This window comes from Larimichthys crocea, chromosome XII (assembly GCF_000972845.2).
Source record: "Larimichthys crocea isolate SSNF chromosome XII, L_crocea_2.0, whole genome shotgun sequence".
Taxonomy (NCBI): Eukaryota; Metazoa; Chordata; class Actinopteri; family Sciaenidae; genus Larimichthys; species Larimichthys crocea.
The window spans coordinates 14,824,434-14,845,142 of NC_040022.1; the positions used below are offsets into that span (position 1 = coordinate 14,824,434).

At 39.2% G+C, this 20,709-nt stretch overlaps 1 long non-coding RNA gene across 2 annotated transcripts in view; it reads right to left on the reverse strand.

Annotated features, from left to right (window-relative positions):
• The window catches only part of LOC113747140 (uncharacterized), a 140,444-nt gene that overhangs the window by 19,152 nt on the left and 100,583 nt on the right, over positions 1 to 20,709 (reverse strand). The window contains exons 3-4 of one of the 2 annotated variants that reach the window (XR_003463372.1): positions 15,109 to 15,180; positions 12,247 to 12,420 (exon numbers count right to left, since the gene is read on the reverse strand). This is a non-coding gene — a long non-coding RNA (uncharacterized LOC113747140). Of the gene's footprint in view, positions 1 to 12,246; positions 12,421 to 15,108; positions 15,181 to 20,709 lie in introns of those variants that run through there. The other variant, XR_003463374.1, reaches the window with a different exon arrangement.

Here is a 20,709-nt window from a genome sequence, read left to right on the forward strand (position 1 = left end):
CTGTCAAAACAATACATTATGTGCCTGATCATTGCTTGGCCAGGTGCTGTAACTGTGATTTTTTTTCTGCTGGTAACACCACTGAATCTCACAAGAAAACATGAATTAACCAAACAAGATTCAAAGTGTTTAGTTAATTTAGTTTTAAACATAGATTGTGTTACTTTTAGACAGAGTCAGGCTAGCCGTCCCCCCTCTTTTACAGTCTATTTGCTCAGCTAAGGTCAGCTCAGCTCAGCTAAGAGGCTGCTGGCTGTAGCTTTGCATTCACAGTGCAGACATGAAGGTGGTATGAATAAATCTTCTCATCTAACTCAGCAAGCAAAGCAAAGTGAAGAAAGTGAATATTATATTTCCCAAAATGTCAAAGATATACACCCCTGTGAATGGCCCCAAAATAAGAGCTTTATGTTTTTGCTCCTTACAGTGAACTGACCCGACAGAAATTAGGATGGCGGAGTCAGCGTAGACACTCTGTCACTTCAGGCTGCCAAGCACAGTTAACATCAGATCATATTTGATTTCTGTCAGGATCAGTAACCACAATTCTTAGCCACTCGTTCCCTTTAGCACTCCTACTAAGGCTGTCTCTCACTTGACCCGTATCACTGTTTGGGAATGTGCAGTCATAACATGTTATGTCCCAATCATAACATCTGTGGACAGAAGCATATGGGAAAGCTCTTATTATGAACACTAATGACAGCTGAAGCCTTGAACTGGAGAGGACGAGAGGCTCAGAAGAGCAATAATATGCACATTGTGATTTTTATTTCTCTTCACTGCTCAGGTCAGCTGTTGGAGTTTTAGAGGTTTGATTTGGCCCACATAAATCTGTCGCCCCAGTGGGCAGCTGTTCGGCGTGGTCGCTTTTTTTGTGTCTCCGCAAGGTCGTGTGGGAACTAAATGGCAGGGGTGGGAGCCCAAGTCTCACTTTAACGCTAACTTGGTTCTAAAAAGCTGGCATGTAGACACACAATGGAGATGGGAGGAGAGTTTATCCTCACAGAGTCAATGGATGAGGAAGCTTTTATAGCCACCCATTCAGCGTCTCTCCATTTTACTACAACACCGGGATTATGGAGTTGAACTTCACCTGACTTTACTGTTGTCCGTAGATCTTGATAGCTTTACTAATTTTTACATTTTTGAAAGTGCCCACGTGTAGGTTATAAATAATGACTTTCATCTAATAGGGCTATTAATGTAGTCAGTGTTTGATTTCAGTGGTGTTCAATATAATCAACATGTTTTGCTGTTGGATGGCCACGGTCTGCTGAAAATGGGCTGGGTCGAACTGTCTGGAGATGGTAATGTTACATTTAAATACAGATTAATCATAAGAGCCCAATTCATCACCATGACAGCTGTGAAAACATCCTGCCAAGCCTCCATCCACTCCTTCCTCCACTTTGTCCCCTCCGGTCTTTTCAGATTCCCCCTTAAAACGACCACTTTCTGAAATCTCCATGCATGGCTGTGGAATATGTATAGCTATGAGGATATTCATATGCTAATAGCCGTGGAGCTGAGAGTGCAAAATTAACCAAGCTTGACAGAGGCCCATGTGACCCCAAGAAGATGTCGAGAGGCCGGGAAAAACATCGATCATGTGACACCGGTGCAGTTGAGGCCAGCCAGGACTCGGTCAAGATGGATGCTCTTTCAGGCAGAACATATAAATCTCCAGGAAGGTTTGAAAATATTGAAATTAGAGCTGAATTATAACAAATAACGCTTGCTGCCTCTCCTCTAGAAGTATGTCATCTATCCTCTGCCCTCTCACTATCTGCCTGTGTCAGAATATGTGTGAGTGTGAGACAGAAAACAGAGAAAAAGGCATTGTGAAACACAGAGACAGGGCGGGAAATAGCTTGTTTTCAGCTTGTGGGTTCAGTAATGTGACTTTAAAAGGGGTCAGGGTGTTGAGGTTCGCTGTATAAGATAGGACGAGTGCTGTAATGACCAAAACATGACAGAAGACCCTGCAACTGATTCATAACCTCAATGTGAAGGCACTGTGGAATGTGTGTGGGAGAGTAAGACAAAGAGAGCAGGAGCCTCAGGTTGTGTGACCTGACTGAAGCCAGGCTGCATATGACCTCATTTTCCCCTCTCTAAATGCTTTCAGGTAATGGCAGCGGTGTGGTGTGAGAGGAAAAACTATGGCCTCAAAGCCAGTGAATCTGCTTCAAACAAGTGCTGTACAGCAGTAGCGTCAGCATCGCCTAGGAGCAAAAGGCTCCATTCCTATGAGCGCTACATTCACACACGGCAAATTGATTCATGAATCATTCAAATCTTTCAGCACCTACCTGACAGCGAGGTCGGAAAATGGCCTTCTTTAAGATCAACTATGCCGTTAAATGGGTACCATGCTTTTGATGTAGAATAAAGTGTATTTCATCATCGTAATCGAGAAGGAGTGTAAGGCGTTGTCTCTCAAACTTCTTGGATTCGTACCAAAAGTAGACAATTTACAAAACATCAAGACAATATAATGGCTGTCTTCAAAGAACTGCTGAGTGGAAATGATATCCTGCAGTGGCAGAGTGTAATGTCACAACAGCATATTAGTCTGCTAAGTGCTAACACAGCCTAATAACACTGCATTCTCCTCTTATCGATGATACCAGGGAGGAAGTCTACCTCTTCTATTTATTCTCATGTTCACCCTCTCAACAATACAGATTGCACTTGGCATGAGCAATAGCCTTTTCACAGGGAGTGGGAGCATCCCCAGCTTTTTTTGCTTGCGTGCGTAAAATATGTTGGCATGAGCCAAATGTGCTGTGTCTCTGTACACGCATGTACCTGTGTGTGTGTTTGTGCGTGTAAGAGAGAGACCTGTGCATATCTGGCTGTGTATAGCATCAGCAGAATATAGATCCCCCAGCTCCCCTGTAAAGGCAGGTTTATCAGTGGCACAGATGCATGAGGTGCACTCTTTACAATCTCACCACACACACACACACACACATACACACACACTCTGTGCCACGACTTTTGCAGGAAAGCAAAGGAGCATATGTGCATGTGTGTCCAAGTGTGAGAAACACGTGAACGTTTTCAAGTTCACATGTGTGCGTTGCCAGATGCACCTGAGATCCAAAATTGCAGTTTTTCACATCTCCCAAGATGAACGCAGCTGCTTCGTTTTCATGTTTGCAGCAGTTGGGAAATAATCAAGATATGGCTGCTCAGGTCCAAACTCCCCCACTTTAATCACAACAAGGATGGCAGCAACAATTTATTTCCTGAATGTAAGGTTTTACTGAGCTGCCACCTCTGCTTTCCTGATATTTCACCTCGGGAAAAGGGGGATTGAATAAGACAAAACTGAATATGGGCGAGTATCTAAATCTGAACTGTGCTGGGTGGAGTGCAGTCAGTTTGACTACTTGTATACTACTTGACGTTTTGGTGGGATCTCTATTCACATTAGCCTGAGGTGTGTCCCCAGGCATGTGCAGGCTCCTGACTTAATTTAGTGATAACTTCCTCAAACTCCTAGAATCTAATGACTGTGCAACTAACTAACTCGACATCTCCAGTGAATGTGTGTGTGTGTGTGTGCAGCAGGGCAGCTACAAGAGGGTAATGTGCTAGGGGTTGTGAGTTTGAGAGTTAGAGAGGAGGGGTGTTTCTGCATCTCAGCATGTTTCGAGCAGCCACCAGATGCAGCCTTTTGAAAAATCAATACCTTCACCTTAGGCAAGTTTTATGCCTTTTTTCTTTTTTTACATGACTACCACTTTCCCAGTGGCTACAACCTAGACAGTCTAGGTCTACTTCAAATAAGTCCTCACACAAAAGGTTTACATTAGGGAGTTATTATGTAGGTTTATAAGATCTACAAACAGTTCAGTTCTCACTCAAAACCATGCAGTTGAGCACAAAATCTGTACTGGCAAATTCATATACACCAGAATCGGCGCTCTAAATTGAACTAACAACAGGTCGAAGCAACCTTGATGCCACATTGTGGCCAATTCAGTTTGCTGTCTGCATGGCAGCCTCATTACATCAGCCTGCAAGACAGAGCTGTCGAGAAAGGTAAAGATTTTGTCACAAACTTGACGAATCTCGATAAACACATCATCAGCGCAGTCAGAAAGCATTAGGGCAGTGAGACGTTTTGTGTTGTTTTGGCTCTGTATTCAAGCATGGTGGGTTTGAAAATGAAACTGTGACGTTAAAGTGCTGACCTTTAGCTGTAATTTGAGGGTGTTTAAATTGAAGCTGAATTGAATTCAGTGAAAAGCATATCACTGCTGTAAAACTTCGACTTGTGTCGACTTTCAACGCTGTATGTTTGGTTGGGAAGAGCACGCTCAGAGAAAATCTCTCCATACACAACACGGGTTTATGTGTATGTACTTTACTGTTTGCTTTGTGCTGTGAGCCAGACAAAGACCTAGTTTCCAAAGGCCTGTGATAAACAGAGGTCATGGGATGTCACCAATGTGCACCCAGTAGTAATTGATGTAAAAAGGAGCATTAAGCCCTGCTTCAGAGCAAAACTCTCGCTGCCTTTCCATCGCACTGCACTGCATGCCATGCAGCCTGCTCAGTATTTATTGAGACACCTCCAAACCAATCTGGGATGGCAGGCACAGATGGCTCCTCTAATCCAGGTAAATTATCTTTGAACCTTTCAGAGTAAACAGACGTGCCATTTTCCTGAAGACTGTGCTCGTCTCTGCATGAAAAGGTTGTGAATGTGGCTTGTGTATGTGTGTCTACATACGTGCATGGGAATCACATAAGAAACTGTAGAGATACAAACATCGACTGCGACTCAGTCAGAATTGTGTGTGTGTGTGTGTGTGTGTGTGTGTGTGTGTGTGTGTGTGTGTGTGTGTGTGTGTGTGTGTGTGTGTGTGTGTGTGTGTGTGAACCACAGTTATTGATGTGAAAATGTTGGCCAGTAATTCTGAGAAAAACTCAAAGTATGTTCCGTTTGCTGCTGGCAAATGTTCAGCACTGCAAAGGATGAGACAGAAATTCTAAAGATCTGCTTGCGGCTTATAGGTAAAACGCCTTCAGTTTCAGATGAATAATCTAGCAAATCTTGTTTGGAAAGTCTGGGTGTTAGTAGAGGTGTAAAACAAAGCACCTGTCTGTATCTGTTGACTGAAATGTTAAATAAACTGCAGTTGCATTAGCTGAGTGTCATTTGTAGCTTCATAATCACAGGTTCATTCATCAGCTGACCAGTGATCCAATAGGATCAACGTTGGTGTAAACCTCACTTTTACAATGCTGTGGGAAATCTTTACTATTGCTGTCTTAACTTTAAGATTTCATCTTTGTTTATGTTATATGATATATTATATGATACATATATCTTATCTGTTGTTCCCCATTGGTGGAATGCACTACCAGTGCTACTAGAGCATGGGTGTCTAGTAGCACTGATCCTCTCCTAGTGCTACCAAAACTGGACATGACCGGTCAACCAACCAATATGTATATAGCATGTATAATTTTGATACTTAGGAACACTACAGCATAAAGAAGCTATGCAATGGTAGTACATAATAGCAGTTGTAGAATGATTATGTAAACATAACAATGAAATGACCTGAATGAGCCATACTGAATTCACTTCAAGCCTACAGACAGCACAGAAGATGTTTGTTGTGGAATAAATTGTAATAATAATAAAGAGAAGAAAGACAGAGCGAGACAGAAATAAAAGAGGTAGCCTACTGTATTGTGGGAAAGTTTCGTACGCAGGATTTTATACACATGGAATGTACTGAAATATGTCCAGAGAAAACAGTAAAGCAAATAACTATGTATTTATAGAATACCACAGAGAGCAGGACATTGTAGCTTATTAGGCCAAAACAGTGCGGTACAGTCTTCCTACTTTGGCTTTCTCCTAGGTGTCTGAGGCAAGATCCATTTGAACAGGAAGTAATCTGATGTTGGCTTACACAAAAGCCATGCACCTTGGAGGGACAAGGCAGAAGATGCTCTGTAGCTGTGTCAGCGCATGATAGAAGAGGCAGGACGAAAGGGGTTGTCTAAGATGGAGTTCAGTTTACTCCGCCTCCTCTCCTATGTCTGCCAAGGCCTCCAGGGGGTTCAGACTCAGCCCTGCAACAAAGACAGCCTTTATCACCATCCTGTTTGTCCTGCCTGCATCCCCGGCATTGATGTTTTCTCCCCAGCACACCACTGCACACCAACAGTGTGCTAGCCAACACAGATGAGTAGTCTGAAAAACCTGAGCCTCTTCGAGAAGACACACTGTGTGCACAGTTCACAGTGCCTCCATGTTATCTGTGTGGTCCAGAAATGTACCGAAATAACTGGAGATGACATCCAGCACTTTGTATTGTGGTTGTGTAAAATACGGATCATTGGGATTTAACAGAAGTTATAGTTAAGTCTTATCGGACCGATACTGAAATGAAACATTGGGTTTGAGGATTATCTGCTAAGGTCAAGGGTGATTAGCAGAAAGGACAGAAAACATTAATCAAGATGAAATAATGCAGTGTTTCAAAACACATTAGAATCACTGACCAGTAGCCATTCATATGAAACTACTACTACATCTGTAAAGGACTTACTGACCCATCTGCAAATTATTCCATTAAGTTATGGCATTGTGGTTTTTGCATAATCACCATCTCTGACATGTTTTATAATGTTCAGAGAAAGTGGAATTTATTTTAGTGAGTGAAGCTCTGAAGTTTAATGAAATTTACCACAAAGCCTCAAAGTTGATTTCATTTTTTACATATTTTCTGTATTGAATGAAATAAAGTTTATATATTTATATTCTGTTATTCCCATAGTAACTGAAGGACACCTGTATTACCACAGCTGAGCAGGTGTTTTCGGTTCACAGGACAGTCGTTTTTAGAGGATGTATCTTTTATTTTGTCGAGGCTGATAACAGTACTACTGATCAACCCACAGACTTATGAGTCACTAATTGCAAGAATGTAATTCAAGTGACACCTGACAATATTTCTTATTTGAAAGATCGTTATCGACGCAATGTCTCTACTGCCTCTGGGCCTTGTCAAGCTTGTTACTGTGTTATTCTATTGACAGTAAATGGGTCTGTAATTACTATAATTGGCTACACTCAACTGAGATGGATGTTAATGGATTCCCTTCATAAATTATTATTTTTTTATTGTTAGTATTGCAGATATTACATGCAGTGTTTTTTCGGAAATGTCATATCACCACCTTTCACTACACCATACAAAGAGTTTTTTTTTTTTTTTTTTTTTTTAAGAGTAGCTAACTCATTCATCTTATATAGTGGACCTACTCTATTTGCAAAGTAAAAAAAGATGAGGGCAGAGTTCATGGTAAAAGATGGCTGTCCTGGTGTGTGTTGTGTAACTAACGGCTGTAGAGATGAGTGGTCCTGTGATGAATGGTGCCGTCATGCGCAGCTATAATCACGCCTACGCATGGCTTCCTGCATAATTGATTTTTAATCCCCTAATAGAAAGTAAATCACACGAGCAAAGCCTGCTTTGGCGCTGCCCTGGAAAAAAGTGAATAATAGCAAAGAAAGAGAGGGTGGGGGGGAGAAAGATTTAGGAGTAGGGGATAAGATGAAAATAAAGAGTAAACATATAAGGGTGTGAAATTCAATTAAAAATCTTTTAAAGTTGTTGCAAAAAACAGATTTACTATATTTGCTGTCGTCCATGGGTGCTTTACTAAAGCACCCATACATGATATCACTGGGACTGAGTGTATAATGATGCCTTGTGAATCTCAGCCAAGATGATATTGTTTGGAAAAAGTAATGAGATATAGATTGAACCGTCAGCTGATACAAGGGCAGATTGCATCTGTCATCCAAAATAAACATGGCTGACACACCACTCATAGGCTGGACAGTGCACTGCCAAGGAACTGTCATTCGGACAGAGAAAACAAGCCTTGAAATCATCTTGCTCAGTACACAAAGGTGATGCTGATAGCGGATTCGATTGGAGCGTTTTTTGTTTTGTATTTGAGGAGTGAGATTTTCTCAAAAATTATTTACAGTTTGTGCTTGTGTTTTTTTTTTTTTTTATGTTTACAGCCCGCCTGTTTAGATGTTTCATCCTTTATTTCATTGGAGAATTGAGAGAGGACAAATGTTTTACCACAGCAGACACAGCTTTAGATATGGAGATGAGCTGGTATTGATTTTAATGGTCTGGCCACTTGGGATGTGCATTTACATCTAACTCAGTTGTTTGTTGCTTGTCCTATTGCGGTCACGGAGCTGATGACCTAAAATGACCAACTGGTTTCAGTGTAAGCAAGGAGGAAAAAGGTAGAAGGACAGCGGGAAGGACAAATAATGTCAAAACAAGAAGTCAGTGCAGAAACAGCTCTGATAATTGTCAGCACGTGCTCTGTGCTAAGAAAGGGAGAGTCAGTGTGAGATGGAGCCAAGGACTTGCTGTCACTAGATGTGCCAGCCACCCAGCCTGAGGAAGATGGAGGAGAGGCAAAGAGAGAAAGACTGAAAGGAAAAGGGAGCAAGCACAAGCGATAAGAATGAAACACTCCAACAGCTGTCTCTCTTACTGTCTCCCGGACTGATGAGATTACGGCAGCCGTGTAATTGCCTCCAAAAGGTAGGAATTAAAAATGCCATTATTCTATGGGCAATGTAAGGACAGGTCAAAAAGGCACCAAAAACTAATATCTATATTTAATTATCCGTAATAATGGAAGAAGTGTTTTAATAATTCAGTTTTCAAATGTGTATAAAAAACTGGAAATGCACAAGGAGAAGAAAATCAATTTTAATCTGTAGGAAGAATCTACTATGCCATTACAGCATTTCATGGGTGAAGATTTGTTGATTTATTTAATTTATTATAAGGGTGTAATTATATTTTTATTTTTATATTTTTTTAGAGTAAAAATCAATCCAACTTAGAGCTCTGGCCACTTCACGTATTTAGATATCTTACAGATATTCAGGTGACACTCTACCTGTTCAATAAATTGTGTTCGCCAGGGTAATCAGTTAAACAAAATGTTAATTAATTCATCCCCTTTTAAACACAAACTCGTTAGCTAAACTAGCAAATCGGAGAGGCTGCATCTCCCATGCTTGTGTCAAGTCTGCTAAGGAGACATTGGTTTTATACTAGGGGATGGGGAATGGGTCGGGGGTGGCCATGTATTAGCTAATTACCTGTAATGTGGTAAAGAGAGCTGCCACCATACATCACCTGCCTCCAATATTAGCCTATATAGCGAAATTCAAATGCAATAGCCAAGTTTCAAACTATAAAAGGAGGTGGATATGCATAATAATAGACAATTTATAGAATTAAAATACTTCAATGTCAATATTTGGATCTGAATCAATCAGCAATATTACTAAATATCTATATTCCTTGGTTTTCCTCTGAAAAAAGAGTGAGAGTGAGAGCTTTGAATTGGTTTACACTGATCTATAAATGCATTTGTGCTATTTCAAGCCACATTTCCAGAGGTTTTAAATACCACCATAGTTCCATTAATAAATAAAATAATCTAAATAGATAAAAGTATAAATCAGCATTTCAAAAACAATATTTTTATCACATCATGTTGCACATCACAGCCTCACATCTACCTGTATTGTGATGAAAAACATGAATCCCCAGGCAGTGTTTTGGCCAGACTTGAAAAAAAACCAAGATGACATGTGCTCACATTGCCCCAGTTACCTGGTGTTTTAGATAGAGACAGGAGGGAGGAATGGCAGTAACAGATGGTCCCGAGGGAGTTATCAGCAAAGAGAAAAGTTTTAATTGATCTATGATTTTTTTTTTAACTGTGTTCAACTGTTCAAAGGCTCTAAACCTGAACTTAATACATAGTGTACATGATGTATTTCTGACCTTGTGATGGAAAGACAACCGTTCTTAGCGGCTTTGAACTAGTTTTGACAACCTGCATAATGGTTAGTGACTGCATACCTCACCACGTTCACCACCACACCATTGCGTACAAAGACATTTGTGATTCACTTGGAATGTCTCGTGATAGAAATCACTTGCATACCAGGAAAAAAAAAATGCAAACTGCTATTCATGTAGAGAAAGCTAGAAATTCTTGGGAAACATAAGAGAGTCATCATACACACCCTATCATTTGAGTAATAATTTATTAATTTTAAAAAGTGTATTACAACTTTCTTACTGATTTTAATAAGGAAACTGAGCATGATAGACTCTGACAACATTTGTAGATGTTAAATTAACGGCACCATTTCACAGGCTAGATCAAAGACAGTACATCTAAATGGAGATGTCATGAAGTGGCAGTGCTTACTCTGAGCCCTTTATGTGTGGGGATGCTAAGGAGATTTCAATCTGTCTTGTTTGGTTTTAATCCTGATGCTGACACAACACGTCCAGCACCCAGATTAGATTAAATAGCCCTCTGAAGCAATTTGCTTCAATATAGCAGTAGCAAACTGGGTGAGTTTGATCAATTTTAATGTTATGTTAATAATTCCCCATGTGTAGTGTTCTCTGCAACGATACCAATGGAAGCATTTACACTTTCAGCTTAGAGAAACTTTGTAAATAAAAGTTTTTCTTCTTTATTATCTTCAGCCAGAGTTACTAATATAGTTTAATATGCTTTATGTATTTTCACATTTTCACACAGGATGCTGCTCCATGGAATAACTACAGGTACTGTTGAGAGACATTTTCAGTTTTCTGCAGTAACCTGGTTTCTTAAAAATGCAAAAGAGAAACCTAGTTTTAGACTCCAGAGGGTTAATCAGGGTAAGGGATTGAAGTCCAGTTTAACAGGCTCTATTTTTATATATATTGTAAATATGCTTAACCAGCCTTTCCCGTATGGAAGCCCATTCATCCTGTGATAGTTATATAATTATATAATATTAAAATGACTTAGTATCAAAAAAGAATTACTTATCTCGAAATAATTAGTTCATATTTCAAAATAATGAGAACCTTTGCAAAATTCACAAAGGCCTATGCGTTGTTCGATCATATGCACCAAAAGCATATCCAAAATCATTATTTTGAAAATGTTTCTCATTGTTTTAAGAACGTCTCATTATTTCGAGAAGGCTTCTCATTATTTGAGATTAAGTTTGTCATTATAATGACTTGCATCATTGCAGGATCTTTTTTTATTACGGTGGCGGAAATGAGCTAAATGTGTATGACAAACAGTTTTCACTTCAGTGTTGTTTAATGAAAATGGTTCATATGACTGCGTCCTTATATTCAAAATTACATTCAAAGGAAGTAAACTAAAATAACTATCTAACGTAATATCTAATATCTTTTCCACAGTGGGCTATTTATACAATTTGAACATATCTGGATGTTCTTATGTAGATTATGTAGAACCGCTGGCCTCCACAACCTAACATGACTATGTAGGTGTGGTTGAATTATTGGGTTCATAAAAATAAGTAGGTCTAGACAAGGAAACAAAGGCTATCGTTGTTCAAACACAGAAGCTCTTGTGTTCCTAACAGCAGTGTTGTACTGCATGTTGTCGCTGGCTATAATTAGAGTAAAGAATTTGTTAAATATTTCTACATAATAACTCCTTTTCCACTACTCCTGATATTATCACAGCAAGTGCAGCTTGTTTTCTCTCTCACTTATTCACACACACTACTTCCTGGAGGAATGGAAAATAAATGTTATATATTATACATATGAATACATTATCGCTCCTGCAGGCTAAGTACATCTTAGGTTAGTCTCTCTATTTGGTGTTTTAAGGAAGTGCAGGGAAATTGCTATCCTCTCATTAAAAAAGAAAAGAAAATCACTAGAGAGTACCGCTTTTTTGTGCATGCAAAAGTCACTGTGTTGCTGATTCATAGACTGTATAAAATATGGTTATTAATGATGTCAATCGTAGATTTCTGAAGAGCTCAGAGTGTGGTGGCTCTAGTCGTCGCCATCTTGGCAGTCCTGCCTCCACTGGCTCCCAACTAATAGAAAAATTGGCATGTATGGAGCTAATGTTGGCTTAATAAAGCCTTGTTGCTGAAACCAGCCACCTGTGACAGCATCCAGCTGTCAATCAAGCTAGCTAGCTGATTAATGTAAACTCTGTTAACTCCACATTCTGAATTATGCATAACTTAAGGCATAACATAAGCCTTGGGTGAGTTATATAACAATTCAGCCACTGTACAGTTGACACAAACAGGAAAAATAGCTATACAGATCAAAACTTTATTTCTGCTGTGCATTTAAACATTTTAATATGGAAGCTTATGGAAGTTGACCACTGACAGTATAAACAATGGACACTGTATACATGGCATCATAGGTTTCTGAAGAGCTGTGGTGAAGCTGCCATATTAGTAGTCCAGCTTCTCGCCTCCCGGCTAATCTAAAAGACATGGATCATCAGCAGACCTGAGGCACCTACCTGTCAATCAAAGTGGGCTTGCTGTTAATAATACAAAACTTTAAGGCGAGCTAGCTAGCTAATTAATCTTAACTCTGTAAATTGATTGCAAACGCTATCTCAGACTGACTCATTTTAAAACAAAATATATGTACAGCTAAAGCATCATCAATTTGCAACTTTGGCTGCCTCATATATTATATAATGCTAAAAGACTGAAGCTTAAGCTATATATCCAAGAACAAAAGTCAGCATCCTCACTAGCTATAGACAAACATGTAACCCTCCAAAATAATGTCACATTAGTTGATGATGTGCTCTTTTGCTTTGGAAATAACATTACATTAGTGCTGCTACTGCAGGTGGTGAGATAATTAGCCTGATATGCTATAAACACACTGTATGATCTATTCCATACATTTATTTTTTAATTGTTTTGTTTGCAAAAAAAAAAAATACAAAACCTTAATCTCTTTACAGTAGATATATATTCTTTATAAGAGAGCTCCATGGACAAAGCTGTGTTTCACCACATGGCTTGCAGGGCTGTCATTATAGTTGCTAAGCAATGTTTGGGCAGTCGCTATCCAAAGGAGGGGTTTACCAAATGGTCAGTTGTGTCTTCTCACTACAAAACTTGCTATCTCATAAGAAAAGTGTAGATCTTCATGCGTGAAATATATCTTGTTATATACCTTGTTTACAAAAAACGAGATGAAATGCAAGGGGAATTTGTGATGAATTTATTATGCCTGGTTATCTGCATTTGAATTTTTTTTTTTTGTTTGTTTGTTTAATTTCTCCAAGTAACTGGTTCTTTAGTGTACATGTAAAGATAGTGAAACCATTTGTTAACCTCAGCTCACAGGACAGTGGTGAAAGGTAAAGTCATCCTTACATGAAGGCTTTGTATTAAAACTGACATAAACCCAATGGAACAGGGCTCAAGTGGGTTCCTCCCATTTACTGTTGAGCCTGGTTAGTCATGCATGCTATGAGAATGGAACAGAATGCAATCACCTTCGCTTTTTTAATGGAGCTGTCAAGCCAAACTCCAACCTATACCGGCCACAGCAGCTGAGGGTGTATGAAGAGGCACTAAGCCGGCTGATGGGCCCTGGTGGCCTGATCACCTTGCTTATGAATCCAGCACACATGACATGACTCATGTGAGGAGAGACGATGCTGAGAGCAGGAATATACGCGTGTATGAATTTGAGCATGTTTGTTTTAAGAATGTGAGTACTGTCTGTGTGCCTATGTATACACATGCACGACCATAATACTTACTAAGTTTACATTTGGGTATGTGCATAAAAAGAGCTGTCAGTCAAATCCATGTCTTTGCTGTAGTGCGGATGGCACCGACATGTCACTGATGATGATGGTCTAGTGATGGAGAGGCAAAAGGGGATTCTAATGAGATCCCAGGAAGAAGAAGGGAGCAACATCTCCATGATCAGCCTTTCAAGTGGAGGGCGGTTGGGTCAAAACCATGGAAATTAGACTGGGGACATGAGAGGTAGGGCATGATATGACTGATATGAGCTGACGTTACTGGACTGAATGCAGAAGCACAGCCATCACCAAGCAAGGATAACTCTCAGCTAAATATAACATGGCTCAGATTATGCAGCTGGGTGGAGCTGGACTGGCATGAGATCATGTGTTTAATAATTAGATTAAGTGCTTTTGATCATTTCTGGGGTCACCTGGTTTACTCTGTTAGAGGCTTAAAGAAATAATAACTATCTAAAACCATAGGACAAATAAGGATACATAATATAAAAATGAAAAGGAGATATGTTAATGAGAAAGACAGAGAGAGAAAGAGACAGAGAATAGGCGCATGAATCACATTTCATAAGGTTAATTATCAATAATTAAAACCACTGGTGTTTTATCTGGTGATTAGATATCAGGACAGAACCCACATAACCTTAGGGTTACAATATTCTTGCTTCAGTGAAAATTAATTTGTGCAATGATTAAATCTTGAGATGGGATAGGGAAGTAATATAATTAAAGAGTCCAGAATGTTTTATCTAGCTTATTCTATTGATTGTTAAGTAAGGTTCCTTTTCAGGGCAATGAAAAGATACCAGGATGTTTTTTTTCTGCATGAGCTCTGATTGATGTAAAACACAGAATTGACACCGGCTCATTATTTCCTTAATCGTGGAAATGATGCCAAAAGGATTCTGCACTAACAACGGTTGACTGGTTTCTTCACTGAATGTTGCAACAAATTTGTTTTAAAGACAGGAATAAATTGTGCATTTCTTTGCTTCTATATTACCAACTTAATTTCTGTATCCGTGCAATTTCTACATGCGTCTCAATGGAATGATAGATACAGCTGCACATACATCATTAAGTGAGATTGGAGCTGTTAGTATGTGACATCCTTGTATGCCTTTAGTCAGTGCAAAAAAGTCAGCATACATTTTAATATATGTACTCCCTTGGATGATAATATTAACACTCTTCCCAACAGAGAACTGGCTGATCTGAATATCAAAGCATGGTGTTTTTCAAATGTATTCAGCACGTGTTATCTCCCAGTGTAGCTCTGACCCTGCAGAAGGAGCCTTCTGTTAGAATTCACACAACCCCATCGCAGTATTCAAGCTGATGCCGCCTATGGGGACCAATATCAAAGACTTCAGTTTCTATTACCAGATTGCATGTTTGTGCTGTGCTTCTTACCCTCTGAGCTGAAGATCCAGCATTTGACTTAGGAAAACACCATTCTGTCGCAACTCGCTCCAACTGAGTGACCTAAAACAATAACAAATATTGTCTAAATGCAAAGGTTATAATCATGCATTTTCATATGCTGTTTGATGTCGATGGGAGCCGAGTAACCAACTGAGGATTGGACTCAATTACTCTCAAAATTTTCCAGCTGTAATTGTTTGCAGCAGAGCAGTTTTAGTATAATGCGGTCTGTTTTGTGAACATATTGTTGTAATTTGCACTATTTTATGAATGTCACGTGTAGTATCTGGTGCAAGATTTTAAAGAACCCTGAATTGAATTTTTTAAATCAGGTTTATGTCAGCTTTGGGATGAGGGTTATAAATTGGAATGATGAGTGAAACTGCAGTGTTGATAAAATATGCTATCCTTGATGGAAAATGTAGGATGTTTCAGGAGTTTGTCCCCTAGTTGAGACAGTAGCGTTGCCTCGTCCACAGTTGCATTTATTCTGATTCTTCTATTCGAATCTGTTAATTGTGAGCTATATCATGATTCTTTTTTTTCTGAATAACAAACGATCATCCAAACAGAAGTATAACATTCGGCGAGTTCTGCCAGGAATCCAGATGTCCTTCACTCAAATCCATTGCTTGGATCATTCATTGTTATACACTGCACACCTCAGATGGGAATGGACTACAAGTTGAAGGAACTATTAGTCTTTTTCCCCATAGAATTGTAAACATTATGATGCAAGTCTGCTCGTCTCTTCCTCATCCAAAAGTTTTTGGCCTTACTCAGCATATAGCGTTCACTACCTGCCAAAATGACTTTTGCAGAACTTGCTCCCATGACTACCTTCCCTCTGTGGCTTTCCCTCTTGTTCACCTGATAACCGTTTGCCGAACTCTAAACCTAAAACTCTTTTGGCACAGAACTGCACTACAGCTCTCAGAAGCTTTTCTCCAAACAAGATACACAACAAGCTGCATTTCTTTTTAAATCACTGCTTGGCTTGTTGCTAAAATGCAGTAAGTTGTTTGATGGATAACATTTAATAAACAGAGTTTACTTAAGTATGGTAGTGCAATAGATAATCCAATACAACATCCATTATGGATGAAGGAATCTAGGTGGGGGGAGACATCTTTCTTTCACATAGGTATTTCTATTTAGCTATCTTTTAATTAAAATTAGAAAAAAAAAAAGCCATGTTTTCTCTAATTGACTGCACCTGCTTTCCATCTTGGCCCCCATTGTTTTCTCATTATATTTACATTTGTAATATCTGATGATTTAGCAGCTTTTCCTCATCTGCCTTGTGGAACCCCCCCCCCCCCCTCTTCTCTGTGACATAGGTACACAGAGACATTTGGCACATTATTTGACAGTCACAAACCAGTGAATCCCCCTGCTTTATTCCAGTGAGTGTATTCAATTTGCTTCACCCTGGGAGACGTAGTAGAACACATGCTATCCATCATCTCAGTGAATCAGAGTGAAATGCAAGTTGGAAAACCTTAGCAGCGATGTCTTTGAAAACAGTTGTCGACAGTACGACAGAACGACAGTATGTACTGTTTGAATTCATATACACCTTTTGCACCTACAGACATTTACCGTACACTGTACCTCTACATAAATGTATGAGCTGAAGCTAAAGGGTTTATGCGACAGCTAACAAGGCAATTTGAATTCTAGAGCTACTCTATTTGATACATGTACATGGCCTTGTTTTTTTGAAGCCGCACTAATATCTCACATGTGAGGAGGTTTAGATGTCACTGAAAGATGACTAATACCCTTGTTAATCTGATAAACTACTGTCAAGTGTCACAGGAAAGCATACACCTTTAAACTTCTGCTGCATTTGCGGCTCCGACATATTGTTTAGCGTCGGTGCATGTGATTGAAATGTTAAGGCAAAAGCCTTTTCGGTGATAACATTAACTTCGATAACGCTGCCTTTGGGAGTTGACTGTGTTTCACAATGCACTGCAAAAAAATGTATTCATACTTTGGAAATTTGACAGTGTCTCATTTTCTTTATTAACCACTCCTCAAGCAAGGCTAGATATGTCAGCATTGTGATTATATACCAGTGTTCCCACGCACTGTAATTTAGCCTTCATATTTTACTCTGAATTACCTTCCTGATGGGACGGACTAATGAAATGTGCTCTATAACAGAAACATGGGAGAAAAAAAACTCCTTGGCATAACAACAGACACCATTTTTATTTCTTGATACCATTAACAATGACCTCTACCCATTTTAAGTGACCAATGACAGCATGAAATAGTGTGTGAAAGGGGGAAAAAGGGCTATTTTAGGTCTTTGTTTCATCTCTAGTCTTCCGGATGTACCTTCAAGGGATGGTTTGGGTTCTTTTAAGCAGGGTTATATGAGGTACTTATACTTGTGTACTTATACTTATACGTGTGTGTCTCTGTTGCAGACAGGTGGAAAAGCCAGCATGAAGATAAATCCACTTTTTAATCCAAAAAGTTGAAAAAATAAACTCTGAGCTGTCTTCCTGCCAGATCTGAAAATCTGACTGTGTTTATTCATCCAGAAGCACAGCTGTCTGTCTGTCCCTCCCCTCTGCTTTCTGGTATTCCTCCACACACAACACTCAAAGCTCGTGTTGAACATTTTCGATTTAATTTGTGCTCAATAACCTACAATCATGCACAGTGACTTTGTACTAAGCGACGGTTATTTGGTGATCACATTTTGGTGCTTTTTAAAACCAAATAGCTAAATAGCAGAGGCTTACTAGCTACATGTCACTTCTAAACAATTGTCAGACAGAATGACTGGTAAAAAAAAAAAAAAAAAAAGGCACACTTAGATTTAGCAAACATATCATTGCCCATGTTGGACATAAAACAACAACATGTAATTGAGTTGTCGGAATAACGTTTCACAGTAAATAGCCTGTAAAATGTTGTAACTAAAATACATGGGCATTGTGCAGGGCAGGTCTGTAATACATAATATTACTTTACTAATTGATATTATTAACTCAATAAAAATAAGCACAGACTAGGTATTTGTCTTGATATGCATGAAATTAACATTAAACTGTAAAGATTTCATTGTAAATGCGATCCATTTGTGGATCTCATGGTTTTGTGACAACATGAGTATCAAATCAATATAGTTTCAGTCTCAAGTATAATTTTGGTATTGAGTATCATGAAACAAAACTTTGTAAAGTAACATTAGCTATGCACTGTTACATGTTTGTGAGTTAGATTGGCAGACTTTAGCAGGAATGATTATTGTGGGTTGTTGATCAGAGTGTGGCTCCTACTTTGTGTAGCAGGCTGCTGTTGTTCAAGTTTGACCACCAGCTCTAAAGATCCAAATGGCTGGATAGCGGAACATGATTCTGATGAATTCATGTAAAACTATGGGGCGCTCTGTGAAACCAAAAATATTCCCTTTTGGTTTCAGATTTTTTTCAAAGGAGAACTCAGGACAAGTGATTTACAGAGCAGAACTGTATGCTGTAGCAGACAAAAAAAAATCAATTTAATTTCAGTTGGACTGAATGTCTTTTGTGTTTTCCGACCCTTCTCATTCCTCACCAAAATGCTCCTTGCTTATATCCCTTTCTATCATCTCACAGAAACTCATAAAAGCTTTACTCTCCTCTTTTTTTCTATTTCTCCACTCTGGTCCTCACACACGAACATAAATAAACATTTCCAATATATCTACCACCCCATTGTTGTTTAATTTTATTTAAAACTATCCATCCACCTGTCTCCAATCGAAGCCGAGCTGCACTTTACTGGCAGCTGTGAGCTTGATTCGTACCGGCAGCCATGTCATTGATTCCTTGGCAGAGGCAGAACTATGGCATCAATCTGGGCTGCAATATCATCACCTGTAACGAGGCACCTCTGCTTTTAGTATTTTCATATGCACCACTACACACACACACACACTTGAGTTTATCTGTCATTCAAAGAAGTCGGAATAGAAAGACATATGATGAGGATAGGTGTATGCATGCTTGAATTATTGATTAGAAGTTCAGCTGTAGCTGTAGGTTATGTTGGCCTATCCATGACAGAAGCCACCAAGTTCCTTGCTAATATATTTTACCTCCCTGTTTAGTGAAAGGTCTTTTTATTGTAGAAAACTGATCTCTCTCAGTGTTTTACTAATTCTGTATTATGCATAAGCAATCAGTCTTAATTCTTTAATCTGCATCATGCACTTGAGAAGAGAAAAAATGCATTCTGTGCGGTCATGGCTGTAACCTATGAAAGGTAGTCTGGTGCTGTGGGTGATTTAATTACACCATTAACCTTTGGCTAGTTTATACTCACATGTCTGTTCCATATGGGTGCTCTGACTTCCTCTCAGAGCCCATAGGTTAGGTTAGGTGAACGGTCGACATTAATGGGTGTGTCTTTAGATGTATTATTGTTTACTGTGTGATAGACTGGTCACCTGTCTAGGATGTATCCGGTCTCATACACAGGGCATGCTGGGTTAGATTCCAGTAAACCATGACCCTGACTCCTAAATTCCAAACGGCCAAGGCTGCATCACGGTTGCTTGATTGGCTGCTGGTTGCGCCTATTTCAGACAATGCTTGTGATTCTTCCAGAAGTGCTGCAGTGTAACTGAGAAGAAGCGGCTCCCCGCTCTGCTCTGTGAAGAATACACAACTGCTCTATTTTTAAGCAGATTAGAGCTGGCTGGAACACCCCATGCAGACTCCCGATCATAAAAACAGACCAAAGAGAAACAATTTAACTATGTAGCCTAATTAGAAGAAGCATATAAACCAAAGAAAAGGAACCAAATGTAAGCAATTGAAATTCTGGCAAGGAAGATGCTGAGATGGGAGACGGACTAAAACAGCATTGTGGCCACAATGTCACAGAGCTATGACAGAGCTATGGAATTTAAGGGTGACACTGCCTTCTTCAGAACTGCTTGTACGTTAGTCAAATCATTTTAGAAAACCCTGTCCACCCCCACCTTTCTATCAGCAGATAGCAGGAGCTGTGTCAGTAACTTTCCAAAACCGTCAATCTGACATTCACGCCCACGAACTTCATGCTGTGACTGGCCAGATGTGCAGAGGTGAAAAAGGAGCCATTGTGTCCAGCACTGTAAAAGCATGAGGTCCCAAGTCAGTCAAGGTATATACAATTAAAAGTACCAAAATATACAATGTCAAATCACAATATAAAAGTACTAACAGAAAAGGGATGCAAACAATGCATGACACAAGAGCTAATTACAATACTTTGACAGCCTTCATATAAAGGTAGCCCAGAAAAAAAAACAATATTTTCTTTTGAAATGCAGAGAATTGAAAATGTAGTCTCACAAATTGCTGTATATAAAGTGCTGTATTCTAATACAGTTCTCATATAAAATTATATTCTCATTGTTCTCCTTTTGGCACACTGTATGTTCCAAAATATCCATCACTGATTGTTAAGATTATAAATTGAGTTATGTGGGTGGAAACCACATATGGTGTCTACATAAAGATGGTCTAGGATCCATACTTGCTCTTTGTCCTACTTGACATGTGGAAAGCATTTTGATTCTCAGAGACCTCATATTAA